The sequence below is a fragment of the Schistocerca gregaria genome, chromosome 1, assembly GCF_023897955.1.
Source record: "Schistocerca gregaria isolate iqSchGreg1 chromosome 1, iqSchGreg1.2, whole genome shotgun sequence".
In the NCBI taxonomy this organism is placed as follows: domain Eukaryota; kingdom Metazoa; phylum Arthropoda; class Insecta; order Orthoptera; family Acrididae; genus Schistocerca; species Schistocerca gregaria.
This window is the reverse complement of record NC_064920.1, coordinates 253,104,211-253,122,874: the sequence shown is the minus strand read 5'-3', so window position 1 is coordinate 253,122,874 and position 18,664 is coordinate 253,104,211. Positions and strand designations below refer to the sequence as shown.

Below are 18,664 nucleotides of genomic sequence, written 5' to 3'. Positions count from 1 at the left end.
ATGAGACAGGCGAAATACCCCCAGACTTCAAGAAGAATATAATAATTCCAATCCCAAAGAAAGAAGGTGCTGGTAGATGTGAAAATTACCGAACTATAAGTTTAATAAGTCACGGATGCAAAATACTAACGCTAATTCTTTACAGACGGACGAAAAAACTGGTAGAAGCCGACCTCGGGGAAGATCAGTTTGGATTCCGTAGAAATATTGGAACACGTGAGGCAATACTGACCCTACGACTTATCTTAGAAGCTAGATAAGGAAAGGCAAACCTACGTTTCTAGCATTGTAGACTTAGAGAAAGCTTTTGACAATGTTGACTGGAATATTCACTTTCAAATTCTGAAGGTGGCAGCGGTAAAATACAAGGAGCGAAAGGCTATTTGCAGTTTGTACAGAAACCAGATGGCAGTTATAAGAGTCGGGGGGCATGAAAGGGAAGCAGTGGTTGGGAAGGGAGTGAGACAGGGTTGTAGTCTCTCCCCGATGTTATTCAATCTGTATATTGAGCAAGCAGTAAAGGAAACAAAAGAAAACTTTGGAATAGGTATTAAAATCCATGGAGAAGAAATAAAAACTTTGAGGTTTGCCGATGACATTGTAATTTTGTCAGAGACAGCAAAGGACGTGGAAGAGCAGTTGAACGGAATGGACAGTGTCATGAAAGGAGGGTATAAGACGAACATCAACAAAAGCAAAATGAGGATAATGGAATGTAGTCGAATTAAGTCGGGTGATGCTGAGGGAATTACATTAGGAAATGAGACACTTAAAGCAGTAAAGCAGTTTTGATATCTGGGGAGCAAAATAACTGATGATGCTCGAAGTAGAGAGGATATCAAATGTAGACTGGCAATGGCAAGGAAAGCGTTTCGGAAGAAGAGAAATTTGTTAACTTCGAGTATAGATTTAAGTGTCAGGAAATCGTTTCTGAAAGTATTTGTATGGAGTGTAGCCATGTATGGAAGCGAAACATGGACGAAAACTAGTTTGGACAAGAAGAGAAATTTCAAACTGCAGGGTACTCCCATCCCAGGAGTGCTCCACAATTGTTTAACGATGAGGTGGTGCGTTATTTTCCTGAAGTTACATGTCGTCTGTTGCCTTCTGCCACCGCGTTTACATTGGTTCTCAAATGAGATTTCCGGCAGACTGATTACCCAGTAACATTTCTGACTGGCAGTGTAAACACCCCAACGTTGATTTTTTAACTACGGTACTGGCTACTGGATTTCAGCTTCCACGATCGTCTTAAGTTGCGACATGCAGTTGCGAAGGGGGTGGTAACACCAATATTTTTTCATTGATGTTGTAATAATAACACTTAAAGGTATTATTATTATTATTATTATTATTATTACTGTCTCTCCTCGAACGTATGTATTCCATTCATTGTATGTAATTAAGAGGCATATTTCTTTTATGATCAAAATATAAATAAAAAGTATCATTCGCTGATTCGTGCTTAAGGACTCAACAGAGTGGTGATTAGTTAGGAACCAAAAGGTGGATGGAAATCACTTTATGTGTGGGAGATGTTAGTACGCCAAAGGAAAAGGCGCGAGGTGGTTCAGTTGCTGCGCCAAGAGAACGTCTGTGAATCAGTGCTTAGCTGCCGAAGTTTGAACATCCTGGAGTGGAAAGTGAGGCAAAATTATTTCCAACTTATTATAAAAGGGCCTCAGATGAAAGTTCTGTAGCCGGCCGCGGTGTTCTCGCGGTTCTAGGCGCGCAGTCCGGAAACCGTGCGACTGCTACGGTCGAAGGTTCGAATCCTGCCTCGGGCATTGATGTGTGTGATGTCCTTAGGTTAGTTAGGTTTAAGTAGTTCTAAGTTCTAGGGGACTAATGACCACAGTAGTTGAGTCCCATAGTGCTCAGAGCCATTTGAAAGTACTGTGAGCACATTGCAAGTGACATTATGTGGGATGCTCTAAGATGTCTGACAAGTAAGACAAGACATTTAATAGAATAGTCATATGAAGGACCATGATTGTGTAATACTTTCCAGCACTATCACCGCGGCGGATCGTCATCTCGAAACCTCCAGGCGAGAGCATCAGTCAGTCATTTCATTGCAGGGCACCAATGAATTTTTAAAATGCAATATTCATGTATAATGTGAATATGACTGACAGGGTATAGTGGTCGTGATTGCTGATTGTTTTCGGGCAAGTGGTGGGGAATGTGGGCTAACGTCTAGCGCAGCTGATGTCAAACTTTGTTCGTCTGGTTGCACACTCGCTGTCTAGTATCCTGGGTGACTGGAAATCGCATTGTTCTCTGGACGCTGCTACACCTGACAACCCTTTCATGGCTGCTGTTCGCGAAAGACTGTAGCTCTCTTTCTGCGGCAGAGCAGTTCTAAGCTAATTTTGGCTCTAAATAATATTTCCCAACTGAAGTGTGTCATTCATCGTTTCGATACTAACAGCCGGCCGTTGTGGCCGAGCAGTCTGGAACCGCGTGCCGCCACGGTCGCAGGTTCGAATCCTGCCTCGGGCATGGATGTGTGTGATGTCCTTAAGGTAGTTAGGATTAAGTAGTTCTAAGTTCTAGGGGACTGATGACCTCAGATGTTAAGTCCCACAGTGCTCAGAGCCATTTGAACCACTTTTTTGAGCCTACCAACGTTTCAAAGTGATTATGGGTTCAGTAATTCTTTTCTGGCTCCTGTTTCCTATTGCTCTTTACTGCCCGGTTCCGTAATCAGGCCGATACAATCGACCAACGACTCGAGCATTCTGTATTAGATCCCCAGTGCGGATTTTTTGAAGCTGCACTCGAACTCGCGATGTGAGCTGAAATGATGTTCCGATAAACAGCACTCACACATTAGCCCGCGAGGTGGTGTAAGAGTTAAAGCCTTGAACTGTAATATGTTTATTGAGTTACTGATGTATAGTAGTGGCAGGATTCCATGATACATCTTCGGAGTTAGCGCGTACGAACTTGAAGGTTGTCTGAGTTTGCACCAAAACATCTATGTAACTGTTGTTCTAACATCAGATTTCCAGGGAATCATTGTCTGCACCTAACGAAACACGACACAAATAGAAGAATAATTGAAGACTTACTCGATGCAGCTCATTTTGGTTTCAGAAGGGGAACAGCTGTCACAGAAGCAATTCGAAAGCTGTGTTCATTAATGGCAGCAGAATGAACAGCAGTCAGAATATCATGCTAGCATTTATGTACCCATAGAAACTCATCCACAAAGCGAGGTGGTATGAGAGATTTACAATCCTGAAAAGTTTGGTTCTTAATTACATAAACAGAAGAATAATTTGTAACACCTTCCAACACCAACTTGGAGTGATGAAAGTGGAAAATCATGAAACACAAGCTCGTGATAAGAAGAGTACAGGGAGTTTGTAACTTTTCGTCACTTTTGTTCAGTGTGTCAGTCGAAGAAGCTATGAATGGACTGGAAAATAAATCTCCGTCGATGAATGGAAGTGCAAACGGCACGCATGGCATTGTTGACCTCTGCAAACGGCACGGCACGTCTAGCTTGAGAGAGTCAGGAATCATGATGAAATGAAGGCATAGAGTGTGGCTCATATATCATAGCAACGACGAAGGTGTTGAATAGCAGTTTTCTACTGCCACTATAATGACTTACTTAACTTGCAAAAGAAGTATCCTACGCGAAAGCAGTCTTCAATAGAAGAGCTCTGTAGGCATCAGATGTTGATACGGAAATGAGGAAGCAGTTGTCTAAGCGTACGTCTGCAGTAGATCATTTTGTGAAAGTGAAAAGTCGACCATCCTAAATCTGGAGAAGCGGAAAGTAGGAGAATTTCAAATGTATTGCAGTAGTGGAAAGCTAAATTTTAAGTTAACGAATACCATGTAAAACATTGAAGTACTGAACAGAATAGGGTAGTCCAGAAATCTATAGAAGAGACTCATCAGTGGAAGGGACAAAGTGGTGCGATATCTGCTGCTCGACTCACGAATTGCTAACTTGGCATCAGAAGGAACAGCAGAGGCGAAAGATAGTAGAAGCAGAAAAAGACTAGTATAAACACTATAAGGCAAAAAAAGACGCACCACGATGGAATGGGGCGGAAATCGCTAGATGTGATGTACATGTGCACACAGACAAATGATTACAGTTTCAGAAAAACTGAAAAACTGGAAATTTACTCTAGAGGAAGAGTGCCACAAATTGAGCAAGTCAATAACGAATTGGCCCACCTCTGGCCCTTATCCAAACAGTTATTCCGCTTGGCGTTGATCGATACAGTTGTTGTAAGTGCTCCAGTCCAACCTGTTTTAGGATTCTTTTCCTGATCCTGAAGTTTCTGAGTATCCATCAGTGACAAGTTAATTATTTACGTTTAGGGCTGAAAGAAATGAATCAAATGTTACGCCAGCTTAAAAGGTACTGCAGTTTATAAATTGATATTGAAACCAAATTGCTGCAAAATATAGTTGGTTCAAATTTTGATACTGGTCTCATTTGCCTAAATTATTGTTACAAAATTTAACATATGTGCTGTACGTTACTATTTACGAAAAGTGCTACTAAAAGTGTTGCTCAGTGATATCAAAGTGCTAGAATGCCCGTATCATAGAAATTGTTTAGACGGACGACAGATTAATTTTCATTAAACAGGTATTTTGTTTATTACGCTGGTCAGTTAGTAAAGATTGTCGTGTGAACAGTTTAATTACTTTGTTCATTCTTAACAGTAGGGAACTGAGCGCTAACACGTTACTCCATTATTTCAAAGTTTAGAGTATACATTTTCTGTATACCGAAAGCAAAGACAAAAAGAGTTACTGACAACAATTCTGAAATAATTTATCCAATTTCGATTGTATATGGTAACATACTATTAGTATTGCTTATTGAACCTTGGTTTGCGTCCCGTCAACAGCTTTACTCCGTCCTTTTGATACAGTGCTATGTTTGGGAATGTAGGCAACACTCCGATTACTTTAATCCTTTAGAAACACAATCGCGTTTACTTAATCATGGATAGGAGGCAATACTAACTAATTTGTATTTAGTAAAAGGAGTGTTATAAGGTCTGCTAACATAAAGTAAATTTCGAGCACTTCTTATACGATTGCTGTAATGGATCGCTTAAAATTAACGTTTCGATTGTTAAAAATTAATTTGACGCATTCTTCAAAACATCTTCAAAACATCATACAAATACCTTGATACATACATTGAGGTGACAAAGGTGATGGGGTACCTCCTAATATAGTATCGGCCTCATTTTGCACGGCGTAGTGCAGTGTCTCGCCTAGGCATGGACTCAACAAGTCGTGGGAAGTGCCCTGTAGAGATATTGAGCCATGCTGCCTCTACAACCGTCCATAATTGCGAAAGAGTTGCTGGTGCAGTATTTGTGCATCGACTGACCTCTCGTTTATATCCCTTAAATGACGATGGGTTTTACGTCTTGCGATTTGGGAGGCCACATCATTGGCTCGGATTGTCCAGAACGTGATTCAAATCAGTCACGAACAATGAGACCCGGTTACATGACGCACTGTCATACATAAAAATTCCACCGTTGTTTGGGAACGTGAATGGCTGCAACCGGTCTCCAAGTAGCTGCTCCTAATGATTTACACTGAATGGTCTGTTCAGTTGGACCAAACGACCCAGTCCATTCCATACAAACACAGCCCACTGCCAATATGATCGAAGCAGACTAAATCAATTAAAATTTGTGCCGCGGCCGGGACTCGAACCCGGGTCTTCTTGCTTACTAGGCAGATATGCTACCACTACACCACCGAGGCACTATGGCAGACATAGCTGCACGAACTACCTAGGTCGAGTTCCCTCCCCAACACAAACTTTAATTCATTTTCCCTTAATACCGTCACTATTTGCCAGGGCTCGCCGGTATTGGTGAGCTACCCAGCATTGGACGTAGCGGGACGTCTGCTGTACCATATGGTGATCTTCTCAGATCTTATAATTAAATGTGTCCTTTGAGACTCCCGTCTCGTTATTATCTGACGATAATGATCAAATATGATCGAAGCAGACTAAATCAATTAAATGAATTAAAGTTTGTGTTGGGGAGGGAACTCGACCTAGGTAGTTCGTGCAGCTCTGTCTGCCATAGTGCCTCGGTGGTGTAGTGGTAGCATATCTGCCTACTAAGCAAGAAGACCCGGGTTCGAGTCCCGGCCGCGGCACAAATTTTAATTGATTTAGTCTGCTTCGATCATATTTGATCATTATCGTGAGATAATAACGAGACGGCAGTCTCAAAGGACACATTTAATTATAAGATCTGAGAAGATCACCATATGGTACAGCAGACGTCCCGCTACGTCCAATGCTGGGTAGCTCACCAATACCGGCGAGCCCTGGCAATAGTGACGGTATTAAGGGAAAATCAATTAAAGTTTGTGTTGGGGAGGGTATTCGACCTAGGTAGTTCGTGCAGCTATGTCTGCCATAGTGCCTCGGTGGTGTATCTGCCTAGTAAGCAAGAAGACCCGGGTTCGAGTCCCGGCCGCGGCACAAATTTTAATTGATTTAGTCTGCTTCGATCATATTTGATCATTATCGTGAGATAATAACGAGACGGGAGTCTCAAAGGACACATTTAATTATAACAGCCCACTCCGTTATGGAGCCACCACCAATTACCACAGTGCATTGTTGGTAACTTGATTACATGCTTCGTTGGGTGTGCACCGTACTCTACCCCATCATCAGCTCTTAGCAACAGAAATCCGGACTCATATGACCAAGACACGGTTTTCCAGTCGTCTAAGGCCCAGCCCATATGGTCACGTGCCCGGGCGGGGAGCAGCAGGTGATGTGATGGTGTTATTTAAGGCACTTGCGTTTGCCGTCTGCTGCCACAGCACATTAACGCCAAATATCGCAGCACTATCGTAACAGATGCGTTCTTAGAGCACCCCACATTGACTTCTGCGCTTATTTCACGCAGTGTTGCTTGTCTGTTAGCACTAACAACACGCAAACTCTGCTGCTCTCCGTCGTAAGTGAAGGCCGCCGGCCACTGCGTTGTCCGTGTTGAGATGTAATGCCTTAAATTTGGTATTCTCGGCACACTCTTGACACTGTTGATCTCGGAATACTGTATTACCTAACGATTTCCGAAATAAAATGTCACTTGCTTCTAGCTGCAACTCCCATTTCGCGTTCAAAGTCTGTTACTTCCGTCGCGCGACCATAATTACGTCGGAAACCGTTTCACATGAATCACCTGTGTACAACTGACAGCTTCGCTGATGCCTTGTAACTTCTGTACGTGATACTACCGCCATAGCATTTCTATATCCCATCAATTTTATCACCTCTGTGTAAATACAGTCTCGGTAATGGTGCTGAACAACATCGATGTTTAGAATGAACTTACGACTTACGTGACGCTATACGCTACTCTGTATAAGCTAACGAAAAATGTGAAGAAGTGAGGAGGAAAAGAAACGAAACCCCCTGGGTTGACAGCGTGTGTGGTGTTAATTCGGTGGTTGCAAAAATCAAATCAAAGTTAGAAAGAATTTGGCACTATGAGACCACATATAAGCATGACGTTGCATCCTCTCTTACATGGGAAAAGTGCCATAAACCCGTAGTATTCTCTCATCGAACAACTGGCCCACAACTGTAGTAAGTGAACCTCGATGTCCCCGATAGTGGCGCTGTGACGTAGTTAGCATCCGAGCTGACCCTAATACATGTTCCATCGGGGACATACCTGGAGATTTGGTTGGCCACGGGAGTGCCTCGTCATCAGAAAGATAGTCGACAGAGTCACGTGTCATGTGTGGGCGAGCATTGTCCTGTTGAAAAATGGTACTGCATAACTCTCAGAAGAGGTAACACATGAGAGAGCAGGATGTCCGTGATGTACCGACGTGCCGTCAGAGGTCCTTCAACAACAATCAGTCGTCACCTTAAATCATACTCTATATCTTCGTAGACCATGATGCCAGGAATAAGACGTCTGTGCCTCTACGAAACGTCGAATGCATCTGACCTAGTCCCGGGCTGCAACCGTTCTCGCCGATGATGTTTATCCGGGGTAGCGCTCAGCAGTGAATCATCGCTTAACACAATGCGACGCCATTGTAATCTATGCTACCTGGTCACGACACTATTTACAACGCAGCCGTTTGTGTTGTTATGTTAACGGCAGGCTACACATGTTACGGTAACTCTTTAGTCCGGCTGCAGCCAGTCTCATACTGATGGAGCGGAATCTACATCTACATACATACTCCGCAAGCCACCTGATGGTGTGTGGCGGAGGGAACAGAAGTTTGTAGGGAGGACTCTCTGTTCTAGGACAGCAGTCGTAGATGGGAGGGGGTTACGTTGTGCTTGGTGCACAATAAGGCGACCGTCCCTTGTGATGCTTAGATGGGGTCGAACTTAACCTTGTCGGTAAATTTGCCCGTCCTCACGTTCCCATTCTGACCAAGTTCGAGCCACAGTCATATCTGCATGCTCCACAAACTTCGACATTGCACGATTCGACCATCCAAGGAAATGGAGCCTGACAATGTGGCCCCTCTCACTGTTAGGTCCTGATAAAGCTATCTCACAGGAGTACGTGGCATTTTCGTCTCCTTCACAGCTATTACTTAACATCTGACGCAGTTCACACTCCTTGATTAGCCTACGAAGCCTAGTAACAACACTAAAAACGAGCAGCACAAATTCACTTTGATGGCCGTTCCACCTGTTACACAGAACTGCAACTCTGACCATTTACGTACCCGTACATTGCGGATACGTGTACATTGAACCATGTCTGTTGGATGTTTAACTCTTTTCGTCAGGTAGTGTATTTTATGTCCCTTTAAAAACAGACGTGTTAATGTTTTTTAAATCTAAAAACTGTTAACCCTTTCGGGACGCGAGGCCCGCATATGTGGCCCGATTGTCGCGTCACATATCCATCGCTGGATCTGGGAACTGGCTTCTCTTCATGTGCCTGAGTGCTTCAACAGGTATCACAAAGCAGCAAAGTACCGACAGAACTTGTAAAATGTGGTTGCCTATCGAAAAATCGTTATGCCAAAGTTGTAAGGTTTGTTTTAAGCAAATATTATGAAATTTTGTAGTTTATTGACATAAATTAAATTTTTCATCCCTCAAAATGAACTATATATTTTTCTCCCCACGGACGTCCCTTAAGAGATGAAATTGTATTTTATGTGTCAAATTTTTCAATGTTTCTATTTTAACACCACCAACCAGTCAAAATGTGCGCGATATGGAATAATGAAAATAGTATGCCAGTAAAGAGCGTGTTTTAAGCTTCATTTACAAAAGAAAAAAATTCGCCGATAAGTCAAAAAGTGTAGATTTTACAAGCGATGAAAGAAACGTAGGGGATATGGAACCCACACAGCCGCCGAACTGCTCCGCTTTGGGGAAACGAGCTCCGTTCCGAAAGGGTTAATGATAGTTTTCTTGAGTTTGCAGCCGGATCGTCCAGTGAAGCTGACATCTTATTTTCACGGTCCACCTGGCCATCATCTTTAAGTGAGGCACAACTGATTCTAATTATCGTCACAGATTACGGATGCAGATAAAGTGTAGTTAATTGCTGATCTCTGCTGAGATACTACCTGACGTCGGACAGTTGTAGGGATCTTAGACGGACTGGGAAAACTGTGCTGGAAGGTATTTAGTCCGTTGGATAAACGTATTACACAGCGGACTTTTTTTAATCATATTCCATAGAGACTAATACATCTATATATTCTAAACGTATTATCTTAGTGTTTTAGGAAAAGCCACACAGGACGAGATGTGTACCATCGTTAGGCTATGAGAAAACAGAGATCCATATTAGCTACTCAAAGCGCCTACCGGGGTCCGCAGCTTAGCCGGTAATAAACGCTCTTAGGGGCCCACACAGGAAAGTTAAAGGAGTCTTTATTAGAAGGCCGGCGCGTCGGCCGCACAAGGGCTTCATCGGCGTCGTCTGCTCCCTCGACTGTTTGAACGGAGCGTGCGATATAATCTACAGCGAAAAACTAGATTTCCTGAAACTGCTCTTTGATGGGGACGTAAAACACAACAAGCCGGCTAATAGCTAGCGAGTGGTCCGTCATATCTACAACCGACATCGATTTCGAGCGATACATACTTTTGCGAACTAGTTTCCGCAGCTTGTATATGATACTCCTGAATACGAAGCAAAACGATGCCTCAAAGCAGCACTGAATCGATTAATCCTATTCTAAGGGATGGCAAACGACCCGTTGCATGCTAATCTCAATAAAGCAAGGGAGAAAAATGCAACAATGACGAGAGGGTGACACAGTGGGGAAAGCGGTGGTTCAAATCCCTGGACAGCCACCGGGATTTAGGTTCCCCATGAAGTCGATTGAAGCAAATGCCGCGATGGTTCCACGTACAGGGCACGGAAGATTTTTTTCCTCATTGTTTCCTCACCTGGGCTTGTGTACGATCATTAATGACCTTCCTTCCTTCAAGTATTAAATGTTGAGTGTGCTAAATGAATTAAACACACAACATCTACATCTACACCTACATATACATATACATGATTACTCTGCAATTCGCAATTAAGTGCCTGGCAGAGGGTTCATCGAACTACCTACTTCTCTTCCGTTCCACTCTCCAACGAGTCCGAAAAACGAACACTTAAATCTTTCCGTGCAGCTATGACTTCTCTCAATTTTACTATGAACATCATTTTTCCATATTTAAGTGAGCGCCAACAAAATATTTACACACTCTCAGGAGAAAGCACGCCATAGAAATTTCAAGAGAAAGCCCTGCCGCAGTGAAAAAGTCTTTGTTTAAATGACTGCCATACCAATTCATGTATCATATCTGTGGCTCTCTCTCCACTATTTGTCGATAATATAAAACGAGCTGCTCTTCTTTGAACTTTTTTGATCTCCTCCGTCAGCCTTATCTGATGAGGATCTCACACCGCACAGCAGTACTCCAGAAGAGGGCGGACAAGTGTACTGTAAGCAGTCTCCTTAATAAATCTGTTACATTTTCTAAATGTTCTGCAAATAAATCGCAATCTTTCGTTTGCTTTCTCCACAAAATTGTCTCTGCGATCGTTCCGCTTTAAATTGTTCCAAATTGTGATCCCTAGTATTTAGTTGAATTCACAGCCTTCAGATTTGTGTGATTTATCGTGTAACTGAAAGTTAGCGGACTCTGTTTAGTGCTCATGTCGGTAACTTCACACTTCTCATGATCTAGAGACAGCTGCCACTTTTTGCACCAATCATTTTACAATGTCTAAATCGTTTTGCAATTCGTTTTTATCACCTGATAACATTTACATCTTCGCCTGTCGATAGCACTCATTACTTCGTGAGAGTGAAGAGCTACTTGTGTTCCTCAAGAACGATATTTTCTGAATCCGTGTTGGCTGTTTATCAATAAATAGTTTCCTTTGAGGAGATTCATAACGTTAGAGCTCAGTAGACGTTCCAAAATCCTGCTAAAAATCGATGTTAGTGATGTTGGTCTGTAATTCCGCGTTTTACTCGTGTCTCCTTTGCTGGGTACTACTGTGACAAATAATGATACAGACAAATAATTTGTATTAGAAAGTAGAAGACGTGAGAAAACTCTGGGATATTTAGACAAGTACGCTTCATTTAATGAAATAAACATTAAGAATCTGTGAGATAGCCTCTCGTCCGAAAGGCTGAAAATATCGACCAGTGCGTCTCTGCTTTCGGACTACAAAATGTATGAAACAATAGTGGCACGATAACTGTTGAAGTGACAGCTGAAAAGAAAACAATTAAGAGTTGAAAAAAGGGCGTCAGCTGAACCGATCTGAACCGACCGACCGCCGCGTCATCCTCAGTTAGTGGTGTCATTTGAGTGCGATATGTAGAGGTGTGGGGCTGAGCTCATCGCTGTCGGCTCTGTGACCTTAGAGTCATTTCTTCTCATTGTAATACGAGGTGTTTTTATTTTTTTCAAACAAAAATACAGTCCCTTCAGCAGCTGTACACCGATGGAGTCGTTATTCCCAGTCCAGGTGGGAGCGCTGAAAGGCTCCAGCTTGTATAAAATGTCGGTCACATGCTTTTGAATGTTCTCCAGAGTCCAAAAATAACGTCCTTTTAATATTTTTCAGTTTTTGTAAATGAAAAGATCGTAAGGTCTCAGACCCGGTGAACAGGGGTTTGTGGAACAACAGGGATTCGTTCTGACGTTAAAAAATGGGGTATTGTTACTACACGACGTTCACTTGTCTGCTGTGTCCTGTCTGGCTAGATTCACCCTTTTCCTGAGCCTTTCAAGGAGATCTTTGTAAAACATTTGGTTGACAGTTTCTCGCAGAGGAACAAATTCTTCATGCACGATACCCCTAATATCAGAAAAACAAATCAGAGCTGTTTTGATTTGCTGCATAGAGCTTTTTTTCAGTCGAGGAGATGTCTCAGCTTGTCGCTTCTTGCTTTGCCGCCTTGTCTCAGGACAGTACTCAAAAATCGAGGATTCATCACCTGTAATCGCTGGACTGAACCAATCCTCTCAAGAATATCATCAATACATACTTTTCTTCGATTGTCTTTTTGATGAGTTGTCAATTTTCTCCGCACCATCGTGGCACAAACCATTCGCATGTGCAAAAATTAGGTCAAATTTGACGTACGATGAAAGTGTATTGGAAAGTAGAGGACGTGAGGAAACTCTGGGATATTTCGACAAGGACACTTCATTTAATGAAAGAAAGATTAAGAATCTGTGATAGGCTGTCGTCTGAAAGACTGAAAATATCGATTAGTGCAGTCTCTGCTTTCGGACTACGAAATGTATGAAACACCCTTATTGATAAACGTCGGTCTGATCTCACAAGGGCACACACAAGTTCAACGTCTTCACTGGTTGTTGAAGTTGAAGGTCTCCCTGAACGAAGTTCATCTTCAACGTGTCTTCGGCGTTCCAAAAGTTATTTTTACTAGCGAAACTTTTGATAAGAAACATTTTCGTTAGGCCTGTTTCAACTTTTCAGAGGTCACATTCTCGGACTTCCCAAGTTTAAAACAAAACGTCACGGCATAACGTTGCTCTAAATTCCGCTGTTCCATTTTCGTAACACACAACAAAAACACATCTTCACTGATGGCGCTATCATGTGTGTGTGTGTGTGTGTGTGTGTGAAATCTTATGTGCCTTAACTGCTATGGTCATCAGTCCCTAAGCATACACACTGCTTAACCTAAATTATCCTAAGGACAAACACACACACCCATGCCCGAGGGAGGACTCGAACCTCTGCCGAGACCAGCGGCACAGTCCATGATTGCAGCGCCCGAGACCGTTCGGCTAATCCCGCGCAGCAATGGCGCTATCAAAAGCCACGACATGGCTGAACGAAGCTGAAACTTGGAATGGGCATTTTGAAGGGAGAACACACCGATCTACACAAATAGATTAACACAGCTTTGCCAGTTCGCTCGCAGTGTTTCCAGTCTCATTGCTTTTCTCACACACCTCGGAGCTCCTCAGCCGGCTTTACGCGGGTGGGTGGACTTCGTTTCACTCCTCACTACAAAGAAAAATCCGTGGCAGTGCCCGCAATCGAACCCGGGTCCTTCCTATAGTAATCAGCCTTACTGACCACACAGCTGCAGATGCGAACTATTAAGAGTAAAACTAATTTAAAAGTTATGGGATACAATAAAGTATTCCTCATCAACTAATATCACCTTTTCTGTTGTGCTACCCATCTTCGGATGTGGTCATATTTGATTGTTTAGGTTTAGCGTGATTAAAATTGGTACAACATTACTGTCATTATTAATTACTAACACCGTAATAAATACAATTTTTCGTGACACTGTCCGCAGACAATTTGCGACACTGTTACTGGAGTCAGGTAGTACTTACGGTTATGTAGTTATTTATATGTGCATTTATTTCACCTGATCGTATTAGTATCTTGAGGAGCAAATAGACATTCTTAGTGAGTAAATATTACAGTTTGTATTGTACACGAGCAGTAACAGCAACAATAATGATAATATTTAGTCTGTGGGGCGCTCAACCGCGCGTTTATCAGGGCCTATACAAATTCCCTATCTTTACTCAGTCCAGTCTCGCCCCTTTCATGTATGATGATGAAATGATGAGGACAACACAAACGCCCAGTCCCTGGGAGGAGAAAATCAAAAACCCGGCAATGAATACGAAGAATTTAAACAATTTAGATGTTATTAGCATTAAGAAATTTCTTGACTTCGCTCTTATCGAATGTGAGTGGAGACATCACACAGTAGCATGTGATAAAAGTACAGAAGGAATAATGTGGAAAAGTAATTGACTGGCCAGAGGCAGAGCGAGAAATACACTCCGTCTTTAGGCTACGAGTGGCCTACCGGGACCATCCGACCGCCGTGACATCCTCAGTGGAGGATGCAGATAGGAGGGGTGTGGGGTCAGCACACCGCTTTCACGTTCGTCATGATGGTATTTTTGACCGAAGCCGCTAGTATTCGGCTAGTAGCTCCTTAATTGGCATCACGAGGCTGAGTGCACTCCGAAAAATGGCAACAGCGCATGGCCGACCGGATGGTCACCCATCCCGACACCGCTCAACTTCGGAGATCTCATGGGAACAGGTGTAGCCACTGTAGCATGGCCGTTGCCAGAGCGAGAAGTACACTGCAAGAAATAAAAAAGACAACACAACGCGAAGGAATTATCAGAATGGGGCGGAAATCTGTATCTATGGTGTAATGTACTGACATACGAAGGATTACAATATCGGAAAAACCGGATAATTTATGCAAGCTAAGGGCTTCACAAATTAAGCAAGCGAATCCAGCATTGGTCAACCTCTGGCCCTTGTGCAAGTAGTTATTTACCTTGGCATTTATTGATAGAGTTACTAGACGTCCTCTTGCTGGATGTCACGCCAAATTCTGTCCAATTTGCGCCTTAAATCGCCAAAATCCTTAGCTGGTTGGAGGGCCCTGCCCATAATGCTCCAAACCTTTTCAACTATGGAGATATCCGGCGACCTTGCTGGCCAAGGTAAAATTTGGCATGCACGAAGCACAAGAAGCCGTGTACGTGTGGGCAATATAATGGTGAAACCGAAGGTCAGTACAGCTTGCCATGAAGGGCGACGGAGCTTAGAATGCCGTCAACGTACCACTGTGCCCTAAGTGTGCCGCGGATGAAAACCAAAGGGGTCCTGCTATGAAAAGAAATGGTGCCCCAGGTCATCAGTCCTGATTGCCATGACGTATACAGTCAGGTCAGTATACCCCCGCTGACCGGGCAGCCGTCTCACACGTTTTTGGCCTGTAATTTCACTGACTGGAGCAGAAGTGTCTTCAGTGATGAGTCCCGCTTCTAAATGAGCCCCAGTGGCCAGGGAAGACGTGGACAGACTATGCAAACAGTTACTGTTTTATATAGTCACATCCTCTCATTATCTGCTCTTCCACAGTACAACTTGAATTTACCCGGGCATAGTTCCATGTGGAACTTTTGCTAGTCTTATCTCAGCAATACCCTTACACTTACTGAGTTATATCAGTGTTACACACTACTGGCCATTAAAATTGCTACACCAAGAAGAAATGCAGATGATAAAAGGGTATTCATTGGACAAATATATGATACTAGAACTAACATGTAATTACATTTTCACGCAATTTGAGTGCATAGATCCTGAGAAATCAGTACCCAGAAAAACCACCTCTGGCCTTAATAACGATCTTGATACGCCTGGGCAATGAGTCAAACAGAGCGAGGATGGCGTGTACATATACAGTTGCCCATACAGCTTCACCACGATACCACAGTTCATCAAGAGTAGTGACTGGCGCATTGTGACGAGCCAGTTGCTCAGGCACCATTGACCAGACGTTTTCAATTGGTGAGAAATCTGTAGAATGTGCTGGCTAGGGCAGCAGTCGAGCATTTTCTGTATCCAGAAAGGCCCGTACAGGACCTGCAACTTGCGGTCGTGCATTATCTTGCTGAAATGTAGGGTTTCGCAGGAATTGAATGAAGGGTAGAACCACGGGTCGTAACACATCTGAAATGTAACCTTCACTGTTCAAAGCGCCGTGAATGCTAACAAGAGTTGACCGAGACGTGTAACCAATAGCACCCCATGCCATTGCCGGCCGGTGTGGCTGTGCGGTTCCAGGCGCGTCAGTCTGGAACCGTGTGACCGCTACAGTCGCAGGTTCGAATCCTGCCTCGGGCATGGATGTGTGGGATGTCCTTAGGTTAGTTAGGTTTAACTAGTTCTAAGTTCTAGGGCCTGAGGACCACATGTGCTAAGTCCCATAGTGCTCAGAGTCATTTTTGAACCATGCCATAAGGCTCGGTGATACGCCAATATGGCGATGACGAATACACGCTACCTATGTGCGTTCTCCGCGATGTCGCCAAACACGGATGCGACCATCATTATGCTGTAAACAGAACCTGGATTCATCCGAAAAAATGGCGTTTTGCCATTTGTGCACCCAGGTTCGTCGTTCAGTACACCATCATAGGCGCTCCTGTGTGTGATGTGGCGTCAAGGGTAATCACAGCCATGGTCTCCGAACTGATAGTCCATGCTGCTGCAAACGTCGTCGAACTATTCGTGCAGATGGTTGTTGTCTTACAAACGTCCCCATCTGTTGATTCAGGGATAGGGATGTGGCTGCACGGTCCCTCACACCCAAGCGGATGTCATCTCGACTGCTAGTGATACGAGGCCGTTGGGATCCAGCACGGCGTTCCGTATTACCCTCCTGAACCCACCGATTACGTCTTCTGCTAACAGTCATTGCATCTCGGCCAACGTGAGCACCAATGTCGCGATACGATAAACCGCAATCGCAGTAATGCTACAATCCGAACTTTATCAAAGTCGGAAACGTGATGGTACGCATTTCTCCTCCTTACACGAGGCGCCACAACAACGTTTTACCAGGCAACGCCGGTCAACTGCTGTTTGTGTATGAGAAGCTGGTTGGAAACTTTTCTCATGTCAACACGTTGTAGGTGTCGCCACCGGCGCCAATCTTGTGCGAATGCTCTGAAACGCTAATCATTTGCATATCACAGCATCTTCTTCCTGTCGGTAAAATTTCGCGTCCGTAGCATGTCATGTTCGTGGTGTAGCAATTTTAATGCCCAGTAGTGTAAGATATCCTTCAAAAGAGAACACCACGTATAGAACCTCTGAACTGTCCTATTGTAAGGCAGTCTTTGATTTTTCACTAAGTTAAAGGATTTTGTCGCAAGAATTACTCATTATTTTCCATACATATGTACATGGAAAACAGTGAGTAATTATTGCGATAAATTCCTGTAACATTCATTTTAAACGAAATAAAAATTTTCTTAATCGTTAATACAAAAGGCCAAGTACAATAGTAAATAAAAAACACCGCAAGAGCGTATGATGCAATATTGTATAAAAAGTTATACTTATTCATAAACGATCATCGAGTACGAAACAGAATTACTAGTTTATGATGTCTAGTAAGTGTAATGAGGGTTGAATATTTACCCGACATTGACCAATACTGAGTGCAGTGATTTTTGTTTTCAGTTTCTCGTGTTTGTTACATAATTTCTTTCCGGTTGGCAAATGTCATTACAAGATCAAAGAGGCAATAATAATCACTACGTGATCACATCAGAAGTTTTTACTGAATGCAATTTGACACCACCCTAGGTCCATTAATGAGCGATTACGGAAAATATTGATGTTTATATCACACCACACAGAATCATTTAATTTAAAGCTTTTAATATCCAGGCGAGGGCAACGGCATATATTACATTCCGTAATTTAAAAAAATGAAAAACTAAAAAAAGGAATTTGGTGTGCTCTAATTATGAACTTTTTTATTCATTTAGGAAACACGTCTCTGAGGGAGGCTGGGTATGCACAAAAGCAACTTTAGGAAAAGAGCGCTAGTCCGAAAGTCTTATCAGGTGCTAAATGCACATCCTGAATTAACTCTTCAGCATAACCAGAATGAGATTTTTACTCTCCAGCGGAGTGTGCTCTGATATGAAACTTTCAGGCAGAGTTGTGTGCCGGACCGAGACTCGAACTCGGGACCTTTGCCTTTCACAGGCAAGTGCTCTGCCATCTGAGGTACTGGCAGACGTAAAGCCCTGAGGACAGGGCCTGAGTCGTGGTTGGGTAGTTCAGATGGTGTAGCACTTTGAAAGGCAAAGGTCCCGATTTCGAGTCTAGGTCCGGCACACAGTTTTAATCTGCCAAGAATTTCATATAAGCGCACACTCCGCTGCAGAGTGAAAATCTCATTCTGGAAACATCCCCAAGGCTGTGGCTAAGCCACGACTCCGCCATATCCTTTCTTTCAGGAGTGCTAGTTATGCAAGGTTCGCAGGAGAGCTTCTGTAAAGTTTGGAAGGTAGGAGACGAGGTACTGGCAGAAGTAAAGCTGAGAGGATGAGTCGTGCTTGGGTAGCTCAGATGGTAAAGCACTTGCCCGTGAAAGGCAAAGGTCCCGAGTTCGAGTCTCGGTCCGGCACACAGTTTTAATCTGCCAGGAAGTTTCTTCAGTATAAGTTGTATTACGTTGTGAGCACGTTATATACGGTTGGTTGACTTTCATCTGACACCGGATGAAACTTAGTCTGGCGGAAACTACATGCATTTGCGTCTAGAAATGAGTACACAAG

At 43.3% G+C, this 18,664-nt stretch overlaps 1 protein-coding gene and 2 non-coding genes across 4 annotated transcripts in view; 1 reads left to right on the top strand and 2 right to left on the bottom strand.

Annotated features, from left to right (window-relative positions):
- LOC126339265 (nitric oxide synthase, salivary gland) overlaps window positions 1-18,664 on the bottom strand; it is a 1,479,392-nt gene that overhangs the window by 301,218 nt on the left and 1,159,510 nt on the right. The window lies entirely within an intron of this gene.
- On the bottom strand, window positions 5,698-5,769 carry Trnat-agu (transfer RNA threonine (anticodon AGU)). Its single transcript has one exon. It is a non-coding gene; the product is annotated as a tRNA-Thr (tRNA).
- On the top strand, window positions 6,103-6,174 carry Trnas-acu (transfer RNA serine (anticodon ACU)). The gene has a single exon. It is a non-coding gene; the product is annotated as a tRNA-Ser (tRNA).